A 23,112-nucleotide genomic window follows, 5' to 3' on the forward strand; every position below is an offset into this window, starting at 1 on the left:
TAACATTGATATGTGATCAGACAGTCACTTCACATATATTTATTATTAAAAGGTGATCTGTGCAACTTTGTTGTTCAGGAAGTTTGTATCAAACAAGTAGCCCTTCGTATTATTTTGTACCCTTAAAGTAGCTATCGGTTTCAAAAAGGTTGGTGTACCCTGGTCCAGGTAATGAAGGAGACATAAAGCAACACGTAGTTCTATTGTGCACCACATGTCTTTGTGTTTCTAGTTTGACTCCTTGACTGATATTTTTCCTTCTCAGTGTACATTTATGGTAATAAATCAAGGCAAACTGCTTTTCTGTTTTAGTAAAACGTGTACTATTACTCCTCGTCAATATGTATTGCCTATCTTTGAGCAACTTTAAAAATAAGGAGATGTTAACTGTTAGATTTGCATGCATTTTTGACAATTATGCACATTGTTAACATTTCCTTCTCTTTCCTTGCTTCATAGGATTTGGATGCAGTGTAAAGAGTGCAAGTTTTCCCACCCAAATCAAGATGTCCTCTTAAAGCACTACAGGCTTCGACATTACCAGGGGCGATTCTGGCCACTCCCGTGCCTGCATACAGACTGCATCTGCACTTTCAAGACAACTGGTGCGTTGAAATCCCATCTTTCAAGAGCATTTTTTGAAAGTGAGACAATTTTTTTATTTTTTATTATGTCAAATTTTTAATCTTCAATTTGCATTTTTCAGATGACTGATGTCCTTGCCCACAGAAAGTGTACAGCTCTGCGAGGTCTACCTTTCGTTGTGAAGGAGAAGCCGGACGGCTTGCTGAAGACATGTCTGGTAAGACTAATTTGTCATTCAGGTTGCACATTCAGCAAGAACACACTAATGCAAACTTTCATAAAACCCTCATTTCTACTTCACTGTTACTTTGTTAATCCATCTAAATATTCACTTTATAGTTTTTAATTTTATGTGATATCGCCAATACTGGCAATATTACTGTAAGTGAGTGTAATGCCTGCATCACATGCATTTTGTAACAGCAATTCTCCTTCAAATTTACTGGTAACATTTATTATTCCAAGCCCAAATTGGTCATGGGTTTTGAGAATGATGCATATACACATTTTGTCAGTATTTTAATTATAAAGTTATTCTGTCAGTACATTTTCAAAGTCAAAATACATTTCTGTTGAGCTAATCTTTTTGAGAAAATAAAACCTACACACCATTAGCACCCTTTGCCGCTAAAAGTCTTTAGGGGGAGAATCTGGCAGATTTGGAAGGATATTGTCCATTGTTTAATGGCAGATTTGCTCCAGTTCAGGTTTTTGTCACTTATTGAATTAAAGGGAGCCTGTACCGTGAGAGCAAATGTTTCCCTGTATTTTGCTCAATTTATTTATTTAATTTAACAGACTATGAAGATTGAAATACTATAATACTAATGTGTAGGAGGTGACTCTTGTATGAAAGTGGTATATTTTAGTTTTTAAAATCTGTATAAAAATGTCTTGACTTTTAAATTGTATTGTTACAGAATGGGAATTTAAAAAATGACAATTTAAAAGAGGCGGTGAATATTTATTATAGTCTCTGTATGCTTGTTTTTGTGTAGAATACAGACCCGGAGGAATCTTACGTGAAAGGAGTTGAACTGGGAATACTCAGTTGTTGAAGATGACATTGGGACGGTCCGCTCAAGTCCAACAACACTAAGCATTGCCGTGATTATTGAGGAACGGATTGTGCTGGATGATATATGCGACATCTCAACTGCATTTGCCCTTTTGTTTGGACTCATCTATGCTCGCAACCTGGAGTATCCGAAGGACTTGAGGTACACTTTCGAAGTAATTCAAAAGTTGTTCATGAACCTTGGTACCCAGTGCTCTGCCCGGGTTCAGGCCTTAAAAAACAGTTTGCTCAAGTAGCCTGCCATATTTAAACCCCGCTTATGGTCTTGGCTGGATTTTGAGGGGGGTAAGAGTTCCAAAAGGTTTCTGAAGGCCAATGTACAGGTTGCAGTTGTCTTGTTACAGACAATATGTTTTTGATGTCCATCCATTGTAAAAGCAATATATGACCAATTGTCCCACTGTTGATAGGATACAGTGCCCATAACAATAAACTGATATTGGAATCAGCATTGTTGCTGTGTATGCTCAAGAAAGCATAACTTGTACAACATTTTTGTTTTTTGCATCTTAACAGTTCTTGTTGCCCTGGACATATTGCAGTTTTAAACGGTAGATGGATGGATAGATGCATGGATAAGATAGGTTTTTAAGCCATTTTATACCTCCCACCAATCTTTACGGTGGGTTCAAGCCGGCCTGACTAGACAGTCTAGTGTTACAACAAAATCAAAACATTGTTCCTGAATAAAACTGCAACCTGCACCAAAACCATCCTCAAGCAGCCCAGTTTCAAGGGAATGCCATTGTCCTTCTGTGTTGTATATATGTTCCATCATATACCATGTTCCAAAGCTTGTTTCAAGGCCTTGATTTTGGATTCACAAAACAGATTTTTTTCTTTTTTTTTCTTTATGCAGCCATTTTGATTTTTAAGGATGTTGACCCTCTGCTGTCTATGTTCAAGTGTTGACACCTGGAATTCATATAGTTATGCAAACAAATGTTTAGTTATTGTTAATAAACATTTTGTGTTTGAAGAAGTTTGTTTTCTTTAACTGTTGACTTTTCCAAAGAAAACGGTGTACATTTTTAATTAATTTAAATGAAGGCAACGTTGCAAAGAATGTTGAGTGTACTCAAATAATGGGCAGTGAAATTTAGTAAAAAACATTTTAAGTTAAAAGTAAGTTCTCTCAACAAAACATTTCTCAACAAAAAATGTTAAGTGCTGTTGTATGTTTTTAATCTACAAGAACACACAATTTAAAGTTTCTCCAATTTAATATTTTAAGTGTTCTGAACTTAAGTACATGAGTAGGTGTAACTATCAAATGCAATATTTTAAGTAGTGTTAACTTAAATACATAAGTACGTCTGAATATTAATGTTACGTTTGACAAACTTAAGATATCACTTTGAGTGAACTTCTTATCATAAGTTGACACAACACATTAGCCCTTAGTTGAGTGAACTCAAAAAGGCTTTGCAGCTGGTTGCCTCACTTTTTTAAGTTGACTCAAATTTTTTTTTTTAGAGTGTAGAGAGGAGGATTGGGCGGGGCATCAGCAGGGCCATGGCATCAGACCCAGCCATGCAGGTCCAATGGACCCTATGAGATCTGAAGTCACAAGGACTCTGGGGAGGAAGCAGAGTTAATATATGATGGGGAGATGAAAATTCATCCATAAGTAGAGAGAGAAGAGGATACAGGTGCTCAGTGCATCCTAAACGTCCCCCAGCAGCCTATAAGCCTATAGCAGCATCTCAAGGGGCTGGACCAGGTGAACCTGATTCAGCCCTAACTATAAGACTATCAAAGAGATAAGTCTTCAGTCTACTCTACATAAGGTGACTGTGTCTGCCTCCAGGACTGAAGGTGGAAGCTGGTTCCATAAAAGAGGAGCTTGGTAACTGAATGCTCTGGCTCCATCCTACTTTGTAAGACTCTAGGAACTACAAGTACTACAAGCTCCTTAAGATATAATGGAGTATCACCAATCAAGGCTTTGTAGGTGAGGAGAAGAATTTTAAATATTTAATCGGGTCAAAATGACCCTAAGGCGACAGGAGGGTTAAATGTGATTCTTGATTTTACAGGGAGCCAGTGCAGAGCAGCTCGTGCAGGAGTCATGTGATCTCTTTTCTTAGTTTTAGTGAGAACACGAGCTGCAGCATTCTGGATCAACTGGAGAGACCTAAGAGACGTATTAGAGCAGCCTGATAATAAGGAGTTGCAGTAATCCAGTCGAGAAGTAAAAAAACATGTGAACCAGTTTTTCTGCATCTTTTTGAGACAAGATGTGTCTGATTTTTTAAATATTACGTAGATGAAAGAATGCAGTCCGTGAGATGTTCTTCACGTGGGAGTTAAAGGACAAGTCCTGATCAAAGATAACGTTGAGATTCTTTTGTGGTGTTGGATGCCAGGCAACGCCATCTATAGAAACCACATCACCAAATAATCTGGTTTGATCGATAGATATAATTGAGTATCATCTGCATAACAATGAACGTTTATTGAGTGTTTCCTGATATTTCCCAAAGGAAGCATACACTCTTTATTTTTCCCAATCTGTAGTGTTTCATATTTGACTCTTGGCCTTTGGCCGTTCCATATAAACCTTTAAATGATTTTATCCCAGGCTCTAAATTGTTTCTCAGGTATCTTGATGGGTCGTGATTGAAAGAGACCATCTCTCCAAATCTCTCTTAATGTCCTGATCTACTTTAGTATAATTGACTTTATATAGATCCTCAATACTTTTTGGTATAGTTACCCCGAGGTATGTCATTCTTTTAGAACTCCAATTTAAATTAAGAGTGTGTCGTATAATTTCGGATGGTTTGTAATTTAGTGATAAAATCTCAGTTTTTAACAGATTCGATCTATATTCAGAGTAGAAGCTGAACGTCTCAAGTTGTTTGATTAATATAGGCTGGCATTTGTCAGGGTCCTCGAAGTAACAGATCACATCATCTGCAAAAAGCCCAATAATGATGTCCCATCATTTACTAAATGAACATCATGCTGTATTCATGAGGTCTTAAATCATGCGAGAAGTAGAGTTGTTTTCTCATAGACTTCAGTAAAACCAGACTTATTGTTGCAAATCAGTGTCACTGAGGTGACATCAGTGCAGGTAGTGAACGTCAGAACACAATCTATATTTCTATTGCCCATTATAATTAGTTCACGGGGCAAGTAGTTTTCACGCAGACAACAAAAATCCACTCTCAGCCAGCATCAGATATTTGCAGTATACGAACTGGAGTAATTACAATAGCCTGTGGGAGTTGGAATAACAAGACTAAAGTTAAATAAATATAAAAATGACTGGTTGCCATGCTGGTATGTTTAGATGAGGCAAGGTCGTATTTTTTAACGTATTTGTTCTTGAACCAAAGTATTTTGGAGCTAATTATACTTTTATTAAACTTTTATTTTAAAGCTGGAAAACTACCCACTTGGTGTTGTGTTTCCTGGTAATTCTTTCCGTTTGTTGAGGGGAACTGAAGAGTTGAGAAACGATTTTCCTTGGGTACATCTCTCCTATATTAAAAGTCAATACAATTTGAACCAAAGCAGTGAACCGACCCACCTAGCAACATTGAACTAAATTCAATTTATTTTGTATCGGCCAAAATCACAAATTAGCCTCACAGGGCTTTACAACCTGTACAAATACAACATCCTCTGACCCAGGACCTCACATTGGTTTAGGAAAAACTCTGCTATTGCCATCCCTCGAGACCCCCAAGGCAAAAAAGTTACTACAAAAAGCTCAAATTTCTAACAAGGTTAATGTGAGTCAACCAAGCCAACAGTTTCCTCCTAAATTGCATCCCCATTCAATTAAACTCTATTCTACTTCATATTTTATGAGAAAACTATTTTTCTCTTGGATTACTGTCTTGTAGAATGGTAAAATATTAATAGAATATAATTAAAGGACGACTTGGTTATATTAAAGGCAAAAAAAGCACTTACTCAGGTTTCTTAAAACACGGTGTGGCTTAATAAATTAAAGATGTCTTTGCACCATCCATCCACTCTGAGCTCTGTATACCTTCATTAGAAATGCATTTGTGATACGTCACCAACAAATATTGGAAATACTTTTAGATTGAAACAGTGCAGTTTAGTTTTATGATAACGTTATTTTGTACGAGGCCATGCTGACGTAGCAGTGGCAGGTGTAAAGGAATACGAGGTTAGGAGGGAGGAAAACGGGCAGAAAAGCTTGGGGTCTGTTATTGTGTTTTTTTCCTGTGACAACGAAGCCAATCCTGAGGTTGTTTGGGACGTCGGAGGCTCCAGCAGACTCCTATCTCAAACAATCGGATGCTTTTGACATTAGGGGCTGCTGAAAGGCAACAATGACCGATGGAGCTTAAGCCAATCTGGATGAATGATGTGTGAGCACACGGCAGCCCCTCGCATGGACCTTTGAACCTCATAAAAACACTCGCACACATGACTGGCCAGCAAAATGGAGAGTGAAATACAGATGGGGGGAAGCAACAGAGAGTGACTGGACATGAGTAATCGAGATATGTGAAGTGGTTCGGGATGAAATGAGGATATCTGAGTCTGACCTGTGACTGGAGAAACGAATGTCAAACTACTAACAAGCGCTAAGAGGCTGGAGCGTCCACAGGGTTCTATCCGGATGATTAACAATGAATATGTACATGTACATGTTCAGAGTGAGATTAACAGCTCTTGCTGAAGGTTCTCGCAGACTCATTGTGCTGTGACACACATTTATTGAGAAGGCCATAATTGCAATCAGTATGCCGTGTCCACAAATACAAATCGAGGGCTTTCCGGGCCAAGACAAAGCAGTTTGTATGGTCACACACACCCGCGTACAATTTAAAAAATCCAAAATGAGATCCCAAGCATTGAACCCCACTTTCATTTTCACATTATTCAAATGGGTTATTCACCTCAATAAGCCATGTTTTAGTTGTTTAGACACCAGTTGTTTGTATTAAATTCAAAGTGCCAAACGGATCAGATATTTGAAATTATTTTCCAGCACAAATGGTAGATTTTTCATTTTGCCAGAAAAGCCTTTAAAAAGACTTGTAAAATGTGACAGGATGTTCTCCATCATGATGGTGTCTCCCTGGTGCAGATGAAAAAACATACCAATTTGTAAGAATGTGGCCCCGGTATGTGGATTCTGGCAAGAAGCATGCAAGTTTCCAGGACTTTCATATACAGTTGAATTTTTTAAGTGCAATCTACCTGTTCCTGTTAATTATAAAGCATGTTTGGACACAAAGTAGTAAAACTCAAGAGTTGCAAAGTTATATTTCATAAGTCTAAGAGAGCCTGACTTTTAGTTACTAGTGTGGTTTAAAGGGTGGATCAGATAATAATCTCTATTTTTCTTATTGTCAATAAATACGACAGAAAGATTCAAACCAACAATAAATGAATTCAACGAAAAACTATTGACATCTTATTTGTGTAGCCCTTAATATCGCCTTCCGCTAGACCTCAGAGTTTCATTGTTGTCCAAAACAACCCATCGCAGATGGAGTAGGGACGTCAGGACCTTCCATAAAACAGACGGAGCGCCAATCCCGCTCGATTCTTTAGTCGATGTTTATTGCCTCGAGTGAAGCTGATGTGGACAGACGGGCAGAGACGTCTATGAGACAGAGTCTGTGTGAATTGGACTAGAAGAGTCTTGCTTAGGTCTCGTTTCCAGTGGGGATTCCCAGTTAAGGTTGGCCTGAACTCCAAAGTCCATTTGGTCCAAATCAAGGACATTTGTTTCCTCTTGGGAGTCCGAAGCATTTTTAACCCACGAGATCTCGGCTCTGAAGATGTGTGAAGAGAAGCCAATCATCTCCAAGCCGATCTCATCTTAAGGAGGGTCTGTTTGATGAACAGCCAACTGTGAATTACAGAAATATATAAAAGGAGCTAGAACATTGATGGGCGGTGGCTGGTAACATGCACTTGAGTTGTAGGAGCTCTGCGATCCAAGATTTTAGATTTATAGCACATGTTAACCCTTTGGTTTCCACATTCAGGCATTTCCTGCAGCGTCATTAAGATGCCTCACAGCATCAAGTGACAGGGAGAGGGAATAATATTCAACACATGTTTGCTCTCAAAGAAAAGGACATTTCAAAAACATCCTTAACACCATCGTCTGCTGAGACAGCAGGGCCCTTCAGAGTTCAAGTCCTTTGGAGATTAAAAGTCTTTATGTGGCCTGATTACAGCAATAACTCTCTTGACACGGTGGATTACTCGGAATCAGATTTGATGCAAGCGTCCCTAAAACTTTGCATATAGATAAAGCTGTTGGCGCGCGGCGTTTTGCATCTCAATTATGGCCGCGCAGATGCTGCATTGCACCGTGACATTCCTGTCGTCAACCCGGGAGTGATGAAATGTCACCAACCTCCTGCCTGAATCTTCTAATCGCCCAGGTAAATGGATTATCCTCGGGGAATCAAGTTGTGGATCGATGCAGTTCGGGCATTATAGGACCATATGTGTTGCCGTGACCATTGAAAGAGGACGTGTGGTGGGGGTGTTGGATGTGGTAACCAGATGCTGGGCTTATTAAAATCAGATCACACAGGGTGAAGGTGGGGCGGACGTTGCAGTTTGCTTAATGGGAACTTGTCGAGATTGCTTTACTACGGAGCCAGAACACACAAACAAACACGACACAGATGCTTGCTCATACACACACATGCGCGCGTCAAATGACCGGTGTTTCCTACAGACGCTTCTGTCCTGCACTTCAAGTGACTGAAGGACTTCAACAGCAGCCAGAAATAGCTACGTATAAGTCATTGTGGGCTTTTCCAACATAGGTTATTATGTAGCACAGCGAGACACTTATGGGTGTCGAACTGATTGCATTTGGATCAAAAGGGAATAATAATAATAATAATAATTTTTTTTATATAGCGCTTCTCTAGATACTCGAAGTTGCTTTACAGCGACTTCGGGAGCGGGAGAACCTTTTAGTTGGTGCGTTTAAGGCCTGTGGGACCTCTTCGTCCCTGGTTGTCTCTAATGCCAGCTTCACAAGACTAACACATTGCCTTTTCGCCTGTTTAATGCAAAAGTGAAGGGATCCTTGTCATGTAATTGAATGTGGTTCTATTTATACCTCGAGAAAGGTGACACGTTAAAGACACTAATGAAATAAATGTGAGAAATATGTAGAATGCAGATGCCTTCATAAAAAGGAACGAGAACTGAATAGTTTATATTATGAAATAGATGTGAATCGTATGTTACACAGTCACCTGATTCTGATGAATCCTTTGAACTGAAGGATGTTCCTGATTCATTTAAGGTTTCTCCAAAAAATAGAATCAAGACGCCACATTTGCACGGTACGTTACAGCTCCGCTCTTCATGACTCGCTCTTTTTTGGTTTTCCATTTGCAAAAGTTGGAGGGGGTTTCAAAGTGAGCAGAGCTGATACTGGAAGGTGGAGTTAAACACTGGCCTTTGCCCACAAACTAGACAATTAAAAGAATAGCCAAGCCACCGCTGTCAGCTAACACAATGTTGTTATTCACTCGACCCAGATAAAAAAAATTTAATGGCAGTCGTAAAAACCAAGTGAGGATGTGGAGACATCCATTTGGTCACGTAGAAGACGCCATGACGCGAAGAAGACCATTTCACGTAGAAGACCATTTCACGTAGAAGACCATTACACGAAGAAGACAGCATGACACATAAAAGACCATGACCCGTAGAAGACACCATGTCACATAGAAGACCATGACCCGTAGAAGCCCACGTCACGTCAGTTTCGTTACGGCAATCAGCCGTGAATCAAAACTTCACCAGGGCGGTAGTTTACGCTCTGTAACAGGGCAGTATGGAGGACACAGCAGTGAGGGCAGTGCAGCAATCACAGGCAGTGTCAGGTCTGCAGGGTTTAAGTGTTTTTAATCAAACAAACAAAAAAAGAACTGAAAATGTAGCTCAGTTTCAAGCTCTATCAATTTCCTACACAAGCTATCTCAGCCGGGCCGCTAGCCGATTAACCTTCAGGCAGGTCATGTTTCCCTCCATGCCCTTTGTTCTCGTCCCTGACGAGGAGATCAAGATCAGGTGCATCTTTTCTCACACCTGATCGCAATGCTCTCCTTAACGAGTGGGTGGAGCCTTCTAGCTGCAATGAAGACTCCAGCCACAACCCTTCCCCTCACGCCCTTATAGCTATGGAAAATGAAATAGAGAAAGGCACCCGGTACCACTCACCACAAAATCCTCCTGTTAGGTAAGACCATGCAATACAGTCCAAAGCTCCGGTGCAGGCGAGTTATTGGGCCTAGGAGTTTGAGTTTGTTCTTTTAACTGCAGTTTCCAAGGCCGAGAAGGAACTGTCAAGCTTAACAAATGACATTGGCTTGGAGTTCTGACCCCTTATGCTCATATTGAATAAATGTATTGTCTACATCCATTTCATCAGCATAGATGGCAGGCAATTACTGTACAGTACTATTCAATTTCACATGGATTATTAAGGTTCCAAAGCAAATACGTTTTCTCAAAACTCCCTGAATTGAAGCAGGGTAACCTGGCTTTTTCTTCTGTTTTGTGAGTGCAAAAGCTGGATATACATGAGTGACGTGGCAGATGAAGTTTCAACAATTTCTTTGCAGACGTCATCAACAACGGCGCGACTTCAAAGCGTTTCTGGAGATCCAAACTGCCTCTGGCTTCACAGCTTTCTGATGGTATTGCAAGAGGCTGGTTTTAATCCTGTCAACTCTTTTCACACAACTTTGATTGTGGAAAGAATGAAGCAAGTGAAGGGTTCACGTAGTACTGAGCTTCAGGCAGTGTCACAAGCAGTCTGTATCCGGTGATATTCTCCAGCTCATCCCCAGTGCCTTTGCATTGATCTAGTTGCTGTACCCAAGCAGCTCTGTGTCAGGACTGCTTCTCTTTCCTCTTCCATCACTTGTTTTCACACTGCATCAGACACTGGAGAGACCTTCAAAAGCCAGAGGCGTCTTGTTTGCCGAATGGCATGGCGAGGTCTCTCGGGCATCTGTACAATCTACTTCAAAAGATGCCGAAGATCAATGACAGCAGGCTGTATCTTGTATGTGTTAATGATACGTCACTTCCTCTCTTCTCCAGGAATTATGATGCCTGAAGATGCGTCATTGTGCACTTAGTTAAGAATCCAAAAGGGGGGAAAACATTCAGTGAGCCCAACTTTTGAATTCTCCTCAAGGAAATAGACATGAACTTTAATTACAAATCTATACTGCCCAAAAAATGCCATCCACACATCCGACCCCTGGACATATATGGATAGAAATTAACAGTATGGAAGGTTGTGAGCATCTTGAGATCGTAGTTGTAATAGAAATATTTGAATATTAGAAATACTACCTCAACTGCTTGTAAGCTAGTAGTTTTTAAAGTCAGTGTTATATTTCCACCTTCTTAAGCACTCATTCACATGCCCTGTTTTTCTGAAGCCTCTGTGTGCTGATGTTTCTGAAACTTCGTTGTCAGCTGTCACTAAACATGGAATCTGGGGGCCGGACTGGAATTTTATCATTTTGGGGGCGAGGCCACTTGGTCCTCTTGTGGTTCTTGGGGGAGAATTTTGGGATTTTAGGTAATTTAAATAATGTATTTAACTTATGGGGTAAGGATGACTTTATTGTTCAACGCGAAACAAAAATCTAAGTGAAATTAATAAATAAGAAAGCTATAAATGTAAAAATTACATAATAATAAAAAAAATATTATAAATAATGTATTGATATTACAAAAGGAACAATGTTTGTAATTTGTTTATCGCTATGTCGTACTTTGTTCTACTTTAATCTACAGTCAAATTACTTCAAAAAGTCCAGCATGGCTCAAAGATTTTAACAAGCATCACAGCTTCGCCTGGCATTAGTATTGTATCGGCCAGTTTTCCAGCTGCTCATATACCAGTCTTGAAAATCAAATCCCCCGCAGGTTATGTTTCCCTTGAAGTTGTCCAAAATGTAATTCTGAATCTCAAGCAAAAGCCAAAGAACTCAACAAAAAAAGCATATTGACAGAAAAGAGGCAGAGGAGAAAATGGTGGAATCAGCAGGGGCAGGGCATCAAGAAACGCTGGCCACATGGCGTACGATATTCTGAAGGTCATTGGGACCAGACACCGGCGCCATGACTGCCTGACTGTGGTGGCCCCCGGTGACATTCCTGCCCATTGTTGTAATCCATTGTTCAGAAGCTTCCCCTGAGTAACAACAGCTTCCGCGATACCCTGGAAAGTTTTTTGACGAGGGGCAATAAATAAATCTATTCCAACGACACAATCGCAATCATATCAGTGAGGATCACATTTCAGAGAATAGCAAGGTCACCGGTAGAAAGACGTCATACTAGTGCGGCCACATACACCAACGTACCTTGACGTACACACAAAGAGCTGCAGAGATAATTAATTGGAAATGTCATCACTTCTCGTGGTGGGAAAATGTCATTATGCATATCCACGTGGTCCGCCACTTTAATTGTAGGCTGCCTACCAGATACCGAAGAAATGGAAGGCATGTATTTTCTGGTATTACAGGGAATTTCTGAAATGGTTATATACATAATTGTCATAACGATGCCAGCAAAGAGGAATCGCTCCTTGAGAGATGAATGGAAACGATGGGGAGTGTATGGATTAAAAGCGAACATCTTCTTCTCTCTAGAATCAAGAGGGAGACTTTAAGCATTTATAAAAGAACCCGGTTGAGAGGAAATGCCTGACGGCGACAATGAGGGGTGGCCTAACATTATACATTAATTACAACCTGTACCAGACTGAAGAGGATGTAATTGCTTGTGAGGCTTTACAGCTCTGCATGTGAACGGTAAATGATGGCACGCTTTGATGTTCAGTCACAGCGGGAGGTGGGATGCACTCTGAGTAATGGGCTGATGTTGAGGCGCAAGACTCAGGAATGAGGAACGTGAAGTTATTTTCCTTTGGTCACTAATTCAGACGTTGGCTCGGTTCCCTCCCTGTGAGGAAGCTGGATCTTCTGCAGTGGGGCGGAATGTTCTCCTCATCCTTTTCAGTGCTGCAGATTAAGACGTGATATCAGTCAGGAATTTGACAACACTAGACTGAAGAAAATAGTTTAGAGGACATAGTTTAGTTTAGACTCCATAGCCACGAGTCACATCACACTTGATGCTTCTTAATTTAAAAGAATGCAGTGTTTTAGTGGCAGAATGCCGCAAAATCTAACTTCATGGTATCCTACATCCTCTCGTGCATTAGGAGACATGTTTGTTCCAAATGCTGATTTTCTGAACTTTGTAACTGAGCAGATAAGTGGAAACATGTGCCAAAGCAAGCACGCACAACTCTTTCAGGAAAAGGAAAAACTCGGACAGACCCAAAAAGGGAGAAACCCCAACACTGGCAGCATGATTAAGCTAGAAACCTTTATTCATCCCCAGGAGGGCAATTAATGGCCGCATTAGATGCATTAATCATCCAGCAGCCCCGGTTTGTCATGTAAAAGAAAGATTTTGTTTTCAGATTACATAATATTTACATGAGTATTCGACAAATTACACACAATAGGCATTGGCTTCTTCACACATACACCTTTATAATGATCTCATTATGATCTCAAATTGGAATTTCCGAGCCAAAACTCGTGGCAAAACATTGGCCTAAAACCTTTGGAGATGGTTTGCCAAGGACTCTTCAGTAATTGTCCATATCTCAAAACCAATTACAGCATGAAGCCAGTCAAAGGTTGATAAAGATTTTGACTTATTCGCCCTCACAGTAACATTATAATTTAACATTAAATCTGAGTGTTTCCTCCCCCACCCCCTACAATATATGAACAGTTGCACTATAATCTTGGAGCTAACACAATCGCAGATACCACATAGCTTTCAGATTATCTCCTGCTTCCTGCTGCTCAACATAATTAAACAACCCTAAGATGAAGGCTGGGACCAAGACAACAGTATTTACAAGATGATTGGTTGGCCAATCTAAGATCAGAAGAAATCAAGAGGACGATTCCTGAAACATTAGGCCTGTGTTGTTCTGGAAGGTGGTCAAGGTGTCTGAAGTAGTCGCGTTGCGCCTCCAACCTTCTTTGCTTCGAGTGAAACGCGACACTGGGATATAAAGATATCCACGCTATGTTCTTTCACCTTGACACGAATAGCCGAGGGGAAAGCCATGAAGTGAGCACACGCACAGGGGAGAGTGTACGATAGAGAGAGAGGGAGAGGCGATGAAAGAGAACCAATAAACCCCAACGTCTGATCTCCCGAAAATGAAATCAGGACAAAAGATCCTTAAAGAACACTTTGTTCAGCAGCTCGATGGAGAAGACACAAGTTGTTTTTTGGCAAACCCTTGATGATGGAAAAGCTCTCCCGTTTTATTCATGTTCATGGTTCAGAATCAGAATCAGAAACAGGTTTATTGCCAAAGAATGTTTTCACAAACAAACGAGGAACTTTTTTTGGCGGAAGGTGCAAGAATCAAGACACCGGCGCCGTCATGCGCCATCTAGGAAAGGGTGGATGAAAGATGACAGCATAACATGAGGGAAGAGAGGCGAGAAAAAGAAAAAGCCACCCCCCGACTATGCCCCTAGATGGGTACAGTGTGGGAGCAGGAGAAACAAAAAACACCATTGCACATACATCTTAGACATGACTTGCAACGAGTAGGAAGGGGGGAGGGGAGGTAATCCAAAGACTGGGCGATAGCCCCGTCATTGGGGGCAGAAGGTAACCAGCACCGACAAGCAGCCAGCCCGGTCCTTCGCCGTCACGGCGCCGGACGCAGACCCCGCCCTGTCACCCTGGGGGGGCAAAGCAGGCGAAGGCGTGGGATGGGGGGGGGGTAGTGAGTGCTTTTTCAGTGTGATGGTTGTGTGTGTAAGTGGCCTGATGTATCGTCCTCCCCCAGTCCACAACAGACAAAGTTCTCAGTCCACAAGATGGTCGTTGCCATGGAGATGGCCTTGAAGGGTCCTGGGGAGAAAACAACCACAGGTGTCTGTGGATAGGGGGAAGGGAATGAGAGAGAGTCTCGCTTCAGTGATCTTCGGGGGAGTTGTTGTTCCAGTCACGGCCTTGGCCAAGGCCCGTCCTGGTAGAGGGAGCCGAAAGCAGATAAGATTGGGATTGTTTGGTCTTCCAGTAGCTGCATGTCAATTTTGCGCACCCACTATTCCTCCATTTTCCTCCCGTTTGCCAATAGGATTTCAAATCGATCCAATTTCATTTGCAGAGCCATCAGCTTCTCCACGATGTTGTCATTCTGACGGTTTAATGCCAAAGTCTGAGTGCCAACAACCCTGCCTAACGCGTCAATCATGTCGGGCAGCCTTAGGGGGCTTTTAACAGCTGTCACCGTTTCCTTAATTTTCCGATAAGCCAGGGCAGCGCCAAATCCAAACAGCAGAAATCCTGTAATCAAAGTTCCGAATAGGTAGATGTCTTCTACGTCCTCCACGGAAAGGGCTGCTAGGCACACGACACGCCACTTCCCCACGCGTCCATCGTGTAACCAGCAACACTCGTCCCAGCAGGACAGGCAGGTTCCCCCGAACCCGAGCTTCTCGTCGAGAAGATGGTGTCAATTGCGTTTAGGGACCAGTTGATTACGTCCATGGTTACTTTGATCAGGTTTAGCGAGTTGATCTTGGCTTAACGTATTTTTCAAGAGCAACAAGGATGAATCCCAGGCAATGCCCCTGATCTGAGGCCGCGCATGCACAGTCACGACGACGTGGTGCAAGTTGCTTCAGTCGGCCGCCCACAGCTCGGCAGACTGATCGTCTTTCAAACGCTGCCCCTTACTTTCAAACAAGGTTGTCGAGAGGTCAAGAGCTCCAGTTGGATATTCTATCCAGTACTTTGAAGGGACGGAATAATCTCCGTTTTAGCCTTTCATCGCCTACTGCGTGACTTTTAGGTGCGAAGGTGTAGGGGAGCGCAGAGGACGAGGCTGAGGTTGGGGGAGGGGCGCATGTAGGATTTAGAGAGAAAGGCACAAAGGGTAGTGAGACTCAAAGCCGTCGGTAATAAAGAACACGTGTTGTGATGTCATTGTAATTCCTGATATTAAAATAGTCTATTACGAGAAGCTTTTGAAGGTGAAGTCATCATTTCAAATACTATTCTATGATGACTACCTTGGAGTGCAATACATTTCATCATTCTCTACCATTTTCCTAATGCTAATCCAGCCCTAAAGAAAACGATAAATCACGAGACGATGTGAAAAGGGTTGCTCGTTGTGATAAACCCACAGACCAGAGCTAAAAGAAGAGTGGTTAATGGACTACATTCTCCACGTGACCAATAATGAAACTCATGGATGTTTAAATAGGCAACATAGTTTGCCATATTAACTTAGATGGCGATGATATGCCCTAGAAATATAACCAATAAAATAATCATGTGAACCAACGTTCTTTTGAATAAATAAATATACACTGTCACACTAAGAGTTGAATGTAAGGAACCATTTACATCAACTTTTCACACTACGCTTCTCATGTTAGTTGGTTTTAGGAATATATTACTGGCTTTGCTGTGTATGTCTCTTGTCTCTTGTCTCACATTTTAGAGACGGGATCTAAGGGTTGCCCTTGTTGTGATGTCGAGGGTTTCTCTTCGCCGTATCCCCGGCGTGAAACGACCAATCAGCTCCTCCCCATTTCTTCCGTGTGATGCCTGCGCTATTACAATCTCGACAAAGCCATCAATCACCTCATTGCATCCGTCTGCGAAGACAACTGACCATGACATCTGCACATTATAAATTATTATTTCAGTCCTGGGTGATTAGGCGACACCCGCAGTCACGTTACAGTGCAGCCAAACAAACTCATTCATAATTTGTTAATAATAATAATAATGACGTTTCCTGTGACTGCTTCAAAGCAAAAAGCCTGTTTGTGTCTGGATTTAATTTAATTGCTAGTTGAAAGCTTTAATGTGAACTGGCATTGTTTGGTTTTGCTTTCGCAGAAACTTCACAGTGCTCTGATTTGGTGCCGACAGTGAAGCTTGGAATGAGATTTAGTCACAAACCAGCGAGCACCGCCGAGAAAACTGCTAAATAGAAAGATCGTTACAGAATGTGAAATGCATGGATTAAAATGGTGACGGTAAGCAGGATCAAAACCAGGGGGTCGGATTTCCTACAAACTTTGAGAATTAGAGGTTGAAGCGGCTCCCCTGAGCCATGGGAAGTATAACGGGATAATGGACTGGAGAAATGTTATATTACTTGCATTTCTATTTGAGGAGTTACAATTGAAACCACACATATCATATTCAGATTTTAAAAAGTATGTCACCAACTATTTGGTGTAAAGTATGTATGCAGCGGATGATTTTAATATGAATCAACAAAGGTGATACACTGTTCTTCTATTTTGAACCCATTCCAAGTAAAAGCACATGTGTAAACGGAGGCACACTCTAAATTGACATAGTGTCAGTATTAATGATCTGTGTGCATTGTGGTGTACTTGCATACGGGTGTGAGGCCTGCAGTGCTGCGAGCCCGAGATAAGAGCCATGCAGTGTGATAAGCCAGGTGGGATAAGATAGGACTGCATGTGTCACGAATTCCCCACCTTCCTAGTTAAATTCATCCTGCTTACACGTTTAATTAACTCTCCTGTCATTCCAGATCTTGTCATCCTCACCTGATTGTCCCTCATTCCCTTCACCTGGTCCTTACGCCCTTCTCACCTGCCTCTCATCACCTCGTTAGTCCCTCATTCCCTTCACCTGGTCCTCACGCCCTTCTCACCTGCAGCCCATCCCCTCATTAGTCCCTCACTATTTAGCTCCCTCACTTCCACTTGTCCTCTGCCAGATTGTCTTGTGTGTCACCGCCAAGCTTTCCAGCGAATTCCTAGTACTAGCTCTGATCTGCCTGTTACGACCCTGTTTGCCTGTTCACCCGACTTGAGATTTTTGCCTGCCCCTTTTGGATTTGTTCCCCTGTTTGACTGACCACCCGGTTTTGACCCTGCCTGAAAGATTAAGTAAACAGCCTCCTCCTGCATTCCTGTGTTTGTCGTGCTTTTGGGTTCCAGTACCTGTAACCATTACAGCATGTCCTGCAAGTGAGGAGGAAGCTAGCGAGACACCAGACCCCTGGGTGCAAGAACTGGAACAAACTTTCAACCCAGACACTAACGCACACACACAGATGCAACTCGCCCCACCCCTCTGCACATTCCAAATAATAATTAACTGCCACGCATGTTGAATGTGGTCCAGGGTTTGGGAAATACAAAACATCAGCTCTGAGAACCAACATAAATACCCCGGGGGAGCTTTGTACCACTCTCACTCACTTGAATGGTCATAGTCAGTGTTTTTTACGACCAGACGGGCCAACCTACGCCCACCAAGATGCTTAACCTTTTGTGAGTGGAAGCAAAATAATTCCCGAGGTAAAGGCAACACAGCGACTTGGCGGTTTAGATCGTTTTTTGGGTGAAAAATAACTATGGAACAAAAGTCTGGAAAAAAAACCTAACAGTTGACTTCAGGTTTCACACAAGAAATGACCAGCATACCTCATTGTGTTGACCGGATATCAACCATGTGAACAGATGGTAACGGCCTTCTAAACCTACTTGTACGCTGATAACACTCTGCTGCTGAAACCCTTTGCAGTCCACTGAATCCCTGGTAGCGAAACAGTCCTCCCAACTTACATTTATATATCAAAATACAATTCTTTGAGGATGCACCATGTAGCAAGCAAACACACTGAATATTGCTTGATTGAAACATCTGTGGAGTTACAGGAACAGCAGAGAACTAGAGAATAAACTACAGTCAATGAGCCCTTGCTTCCTCATCGTATTGAATTCCGCTCATGGTGTCCGATGAGCTGTCGTGATGAGGCCTTGGCATATGAGGACCTGGCGGCTGCTGCCAAGTGGGCGGTCAGGTAGTTTGGCTGCTTTTGACCAAGTGAGAGAGGCCTTGACGGAGCAGGGCGGTGGCTTAATGATGAAGGAGAAACATTAATGACAGGGCTCGCGGCCAAACGCATAGCAATATCAAGCCGACAGGTGGTCAGTGAACAGCTGGACCGAGGGCAGGTTGAGCGTTCAGGTTTCTATTTTCTGCCCACTGCTATTTCGTAAAAGCAAAAGGGGGCTCGACAACTGCCAGCATTAGGCGTTGATGATGCAGCCTCTGGAGGCGGTTTATAGTTTGTGTTCCCTCGCCAACGCCACCAGCTAGTAAAGCAGTCAAGTCGACAGTACAATAAATCGTAAACTGTGAGTACACTAAACTCATTCCCACCTTCCGTTTCATCTACTACTTGAACTCGTACATGTAAAGCAACTCCTGTATCGGGTTACCTTTGTGTTATATTTCTTGCTTTGTCAGACCAGTTTAAATGAGCACACGGTGTCATTGCCATGAGCTATTCAAACCAAACTTATCCAACTTTTACAGTCTTCTACTTTTTTTTTGCCCCGAACACAATCTACCCGAACCGTAACGACAAAGTATAATGCGTAAATTAAAAACAAATTCTGGGTATTAAAACATAGCATCATGTATGCCTTATTGTAGTAAGCTTTGCTATATATAAAATGTATGTCTGGCATAATGGTTCAGTGTATCCTTAAACGTCCCCCAGCAGCCTATAAGCCTATAGCAGCATCTCAAGGGGCTGGACCAGGTGAACCTGATTCAGCCCTCACTATAAGACTATCAAGAGGAAAGTCTTCAGTCTACTCTACATGAGGTGACTGTGTCTGCCTCCCGGACTGAAGGTGGAAGCTGGTTCCATAAAAGAGGAGCTTGATAACTGAAGGCTCTGGCTCCATCCTACTTTTTAAGACTCTAGGAACCACAAGTAGCCTTTCATTTAGTGAGGTAGCTCTAGTGGGACAATATGGTACTACAAGCTCCTTAAGATATGGAGCATTACCAATCAAGGCTTTGTAGGCGAGGAGAAGAATTTTAAAAGTGATTCTTGATTTTACAGGGAGCCAGTGCAGAGCAGCTAATGCAGGAGTCATGTGATCTCTTTTTAGTTTTAGTGAGAACACGAGCTGCAGCATTCTGGATCAACTGGAGGGACCTAAGAGATTTATTAGAGCAGCCTGATAAAAAGGAGTTGCACTAATCTAGAAGTAACAAATGTGTGAACCAGTTATTCTGCATCTTTTTGAGACGAGATGTGCCTGATTTTTTGAAATATTATATAGATGACAAAAATGCAGTCCTTGAGATTTGCTTCACGTGGGAGTTAAAGGATAAGTCCCGATCAAAGATAACAGATTCTTTACAGTGGTGTCGGATGCCAGTGCAATGCCATCTACAGAAACCACATCACCAGATAATGGATCTCTGAGGTGCTCAGAGCCAAGTAAAATAACTTCAGTTTCTCTGAGTTTAACAGGAAGTTGTAAGTCATCCATGTTTTTATGTCTTAAGACGTGCTTGAATTTTAGTGAGTTGGTTGGTCTCCTCTGTTTTGATTGATAGATATAATTGAGTATCATCTGCATAACAATGAAAGTTTATGGAGTGTTTCCTGATAATATTGCATATATAAGGTAAATAAAATTGGTCCAAGCACAGAACCTTGTGGAACTCCGTGACTAACGTTGGTGGTTATCGAGGCGTCATCGTTTACAAATACAAACTGAGATCGATCTGATGAATAGGATTTAAACCAACTTAGTGCCGTGCCTGAAATGCCAATCGACTGCTCCAGTCTCTGTAATAGGATGTCATGGTCAATGGTGTCGAATGCAGCACTAAGGTCTCACAAGACCAGTACAGAGAGGAGTCCTTTATCTGATGCAATTAGAAGGTAATTCGTGCTTTTCACCAGTGCTTGTCTCGGTGCTGGGGTGTTTTCTAACTGAAACTCCTCAAACAAACTAGTCTGATGTAGAAAGTCCCACAACTGGTTTGCGACTACTTTCTCAAGAACTTAGAGAGCCAAGTTTATTGTCCTTAGGCTATGATTTAATGACCGAGCTCCCACATTTACAAGGCAGGGGGTGGGGTGTGCGCATGATGTTCCAGTGGAAGAGGCCTGTAAACTGGATGTGGAGAGAGTCCCATCAAACAGGCATCTGCTCAAGCCGCCGCTGTACACTTTTCTTTTACACGTCCAAAGAAACGCATCTTTGCATGAGTTGAAAGCGTGACCGCTGCCCCACGCCATAGACAAGACGTCACAGCGCAATCGGCACTTGAGAACTTGAGATACATTTCATCATTTTCTAAACAAATTTTGAGCCCTACCAGTTGCTTTGGACTAGACTTAAATATATAAGAAATGTTCAATGCGCTGCGAGGGAATTTTGTTTCGTCCCCAGAGGTTGATTCTTCCAGCCTTTGTAATCCCCCGCCCCCCCCCCCCCCCATTTAACAAGTGTCATCATCCAGTCACATTTTTAACTTAAACTTTATTCCAAAACAAATTCAGCTATTTGTGTTTAGAGCTCATTCGCTCATGTTGACATGGAAACACGGCAAATTAGCTACAAAATGTTTGGCGCTTGAGCAATTTTCGAGTGACTGCCGATGCCATCTTTGATTTCTCGATCCCGTTCTTCATAATACATCTGTGTCACGCACATAAAGAATATTTACTCCAACAGTAACTTTCTGGAATATATGAAACCGGACAGTATTCCAGCACACTTCAGTTTTACTTAAGGTTGTACTAAATTTTGTCGGCGTCCCATTTCCAGTCTTACTGCTGAGCTCAGCGAATCTTTGGCTGTCTCCAGCCACATGTTTACAGACACTAAAATGGTGTACGGCATGCTTCCAAAAAAATAGAGATATGGCTTCAAATTTTTCAGCGTTTTTTGTGTTGCTGTTGGAATGGATTCACTGGGGAATGTCCTGACTTGAACCGTGCTGGAGGAAGAAGAATTGGAATGGGCGCTCAATATAATGAGCAGGAAAACTACAAGCGACCGCTTCATTTGCATCTCGTTTGTTCTTTGTGCCACTTTGAAAACTTATTTCATTCACAAAAATGCAGTAGCAGTGAGCGTGATGTGGAGTAATGAAATTAATAGAGCAACATGAACTTTTTTCATATCAAGAACACAAAATATTATTTAAATGCCCAGGCATTGGTTATGTCATGATGATTAAATTGTTCCTGAGATTTTTCAGTCTTTATTGATTAAGTACTGATAAATAATAACACATGAGGAAACCTTTATATTCATTAATGACTTCATTGACATGCAGCAATCAGCAAAGGGACACCGGACGTTTCCTTTATTGCGTTCAGATCGTATTCAGGCCACACGCCGGAGAAAAATCTCACAAAAAGTGCATTCTCTATTACGTTGCAAGGCAAACATACTTTCTCCTGGCTAAAAGTCGCAGTTTTAAACGAAGTGGATCAACTTTGTATCTTGAAACAAAAAGAGAAACATAACTACTTGGTCAATTTCTTAAATTACGGACATGAATTTAAAAATAGTGACTTTTTATATTTTTCTACGCGGGACTCAAACCGCCGTATCCCGGCTGAAGGTCCTGCAATGACCCGACCTGCACACAACGGGCATTCGCAGACAATAATCTCAGACATATTTATGTTTACCTCAAAGCGAAATTAATCACTTGTATGGAAACGTCATCTCTAAGAGACGAGGCTGGAAAGAAGTAAATCAAGAAATACGATGGAATGAGAAATGTATTGTGAATTAGGTACACAATACAATAAAGGTGGACAGAATTAAAAGATGGGTCCTGAATACTCAACATGACCACTCACAGTCTCATCTCAAGTTATTGCAATTGAATTCTGTTTATTTGTTGGCAGATAATAAGGCTGCTGGGAAAACAAGGTCTCGTATGCACGGCATATTGTGTGTTCTAAAATTAGATGAGTTGTATCAGATGACGTGAGTTTGTTTATGTACTGCCTGTGCAGTGGGAATACATCAGATCCGGTTGTGGAGAAGAGAGCTGGGAGGATAACTTTATTTGGCAGGAGCTGCTTCGCTGCTCATGCTACGACAACAGCATGGCATTGCTGCAGCCGCTTCCAACGAGGCAAATATGGTCCTATGCACGAATAGTAGAAACATTTAAAAAAGTTGGAGAGAGAGAGAGATGGAGGGGAGAGAGAGAGAGGGGGAGAGAGAAACTAAGAGAGAGCGAGGGAGGGGGAGGCAGGGGAAGAGAGAGAGAGAGAGGGGGGGGAGGGAGAGAGAGAGAAAGAGGAGGAGAGAGACGGAAAGAGAGAGCGAGGGAGGGGGAGAGAGAGGGAGCATTTTGAGTGGGAACCAATAAAACAATGACAACAGGTGTACTTCCTTCCTGGGGTTGGCTCCCGAATCGTTGACTAATTGACGTTTCACTCTCAGGACATTCCAATCTCAGAAAAGGCTCCTTCCCTTGGAGCCGACATGGGGGTGCTGAATGACTGACATCATAAAGAATTGCTTGGTTTCTCCCAA

At 41.9% G+C, this 23,112-nt stretch overlaps 1 protein-coding gene across 1 annotated transcript in view; it reads left to right on the forward strand.

Annotated features, from left to right (window-relative positions):
• LOC130203607 (urotensin-2 receptor) overlaps window positions 1-23,112 on the forward strand; it is a 42,280-nt gene that overhangs the window by 17,176 nt on the left and 1,992 nt on the right. The gene's annotated exons all lie outside the window — the stretch shown is intronic.

Source organism: Pseudoliparis swirei, chromosome 13, assembly GCF_029220125.1.
Source record: "Pseudoliparis swirei isolate HS2019 ecotype Mariana Trench chromosome 13, NWPU_hadal_v1, whole genome shotgun sequence".
NCBI classification, from domain to species: Eukaryota; Metazoa; Chordata; class Actinopteri; order Perciformes; family Liparidae; genus Pseudoliparis; species Pseudoliparis swirei.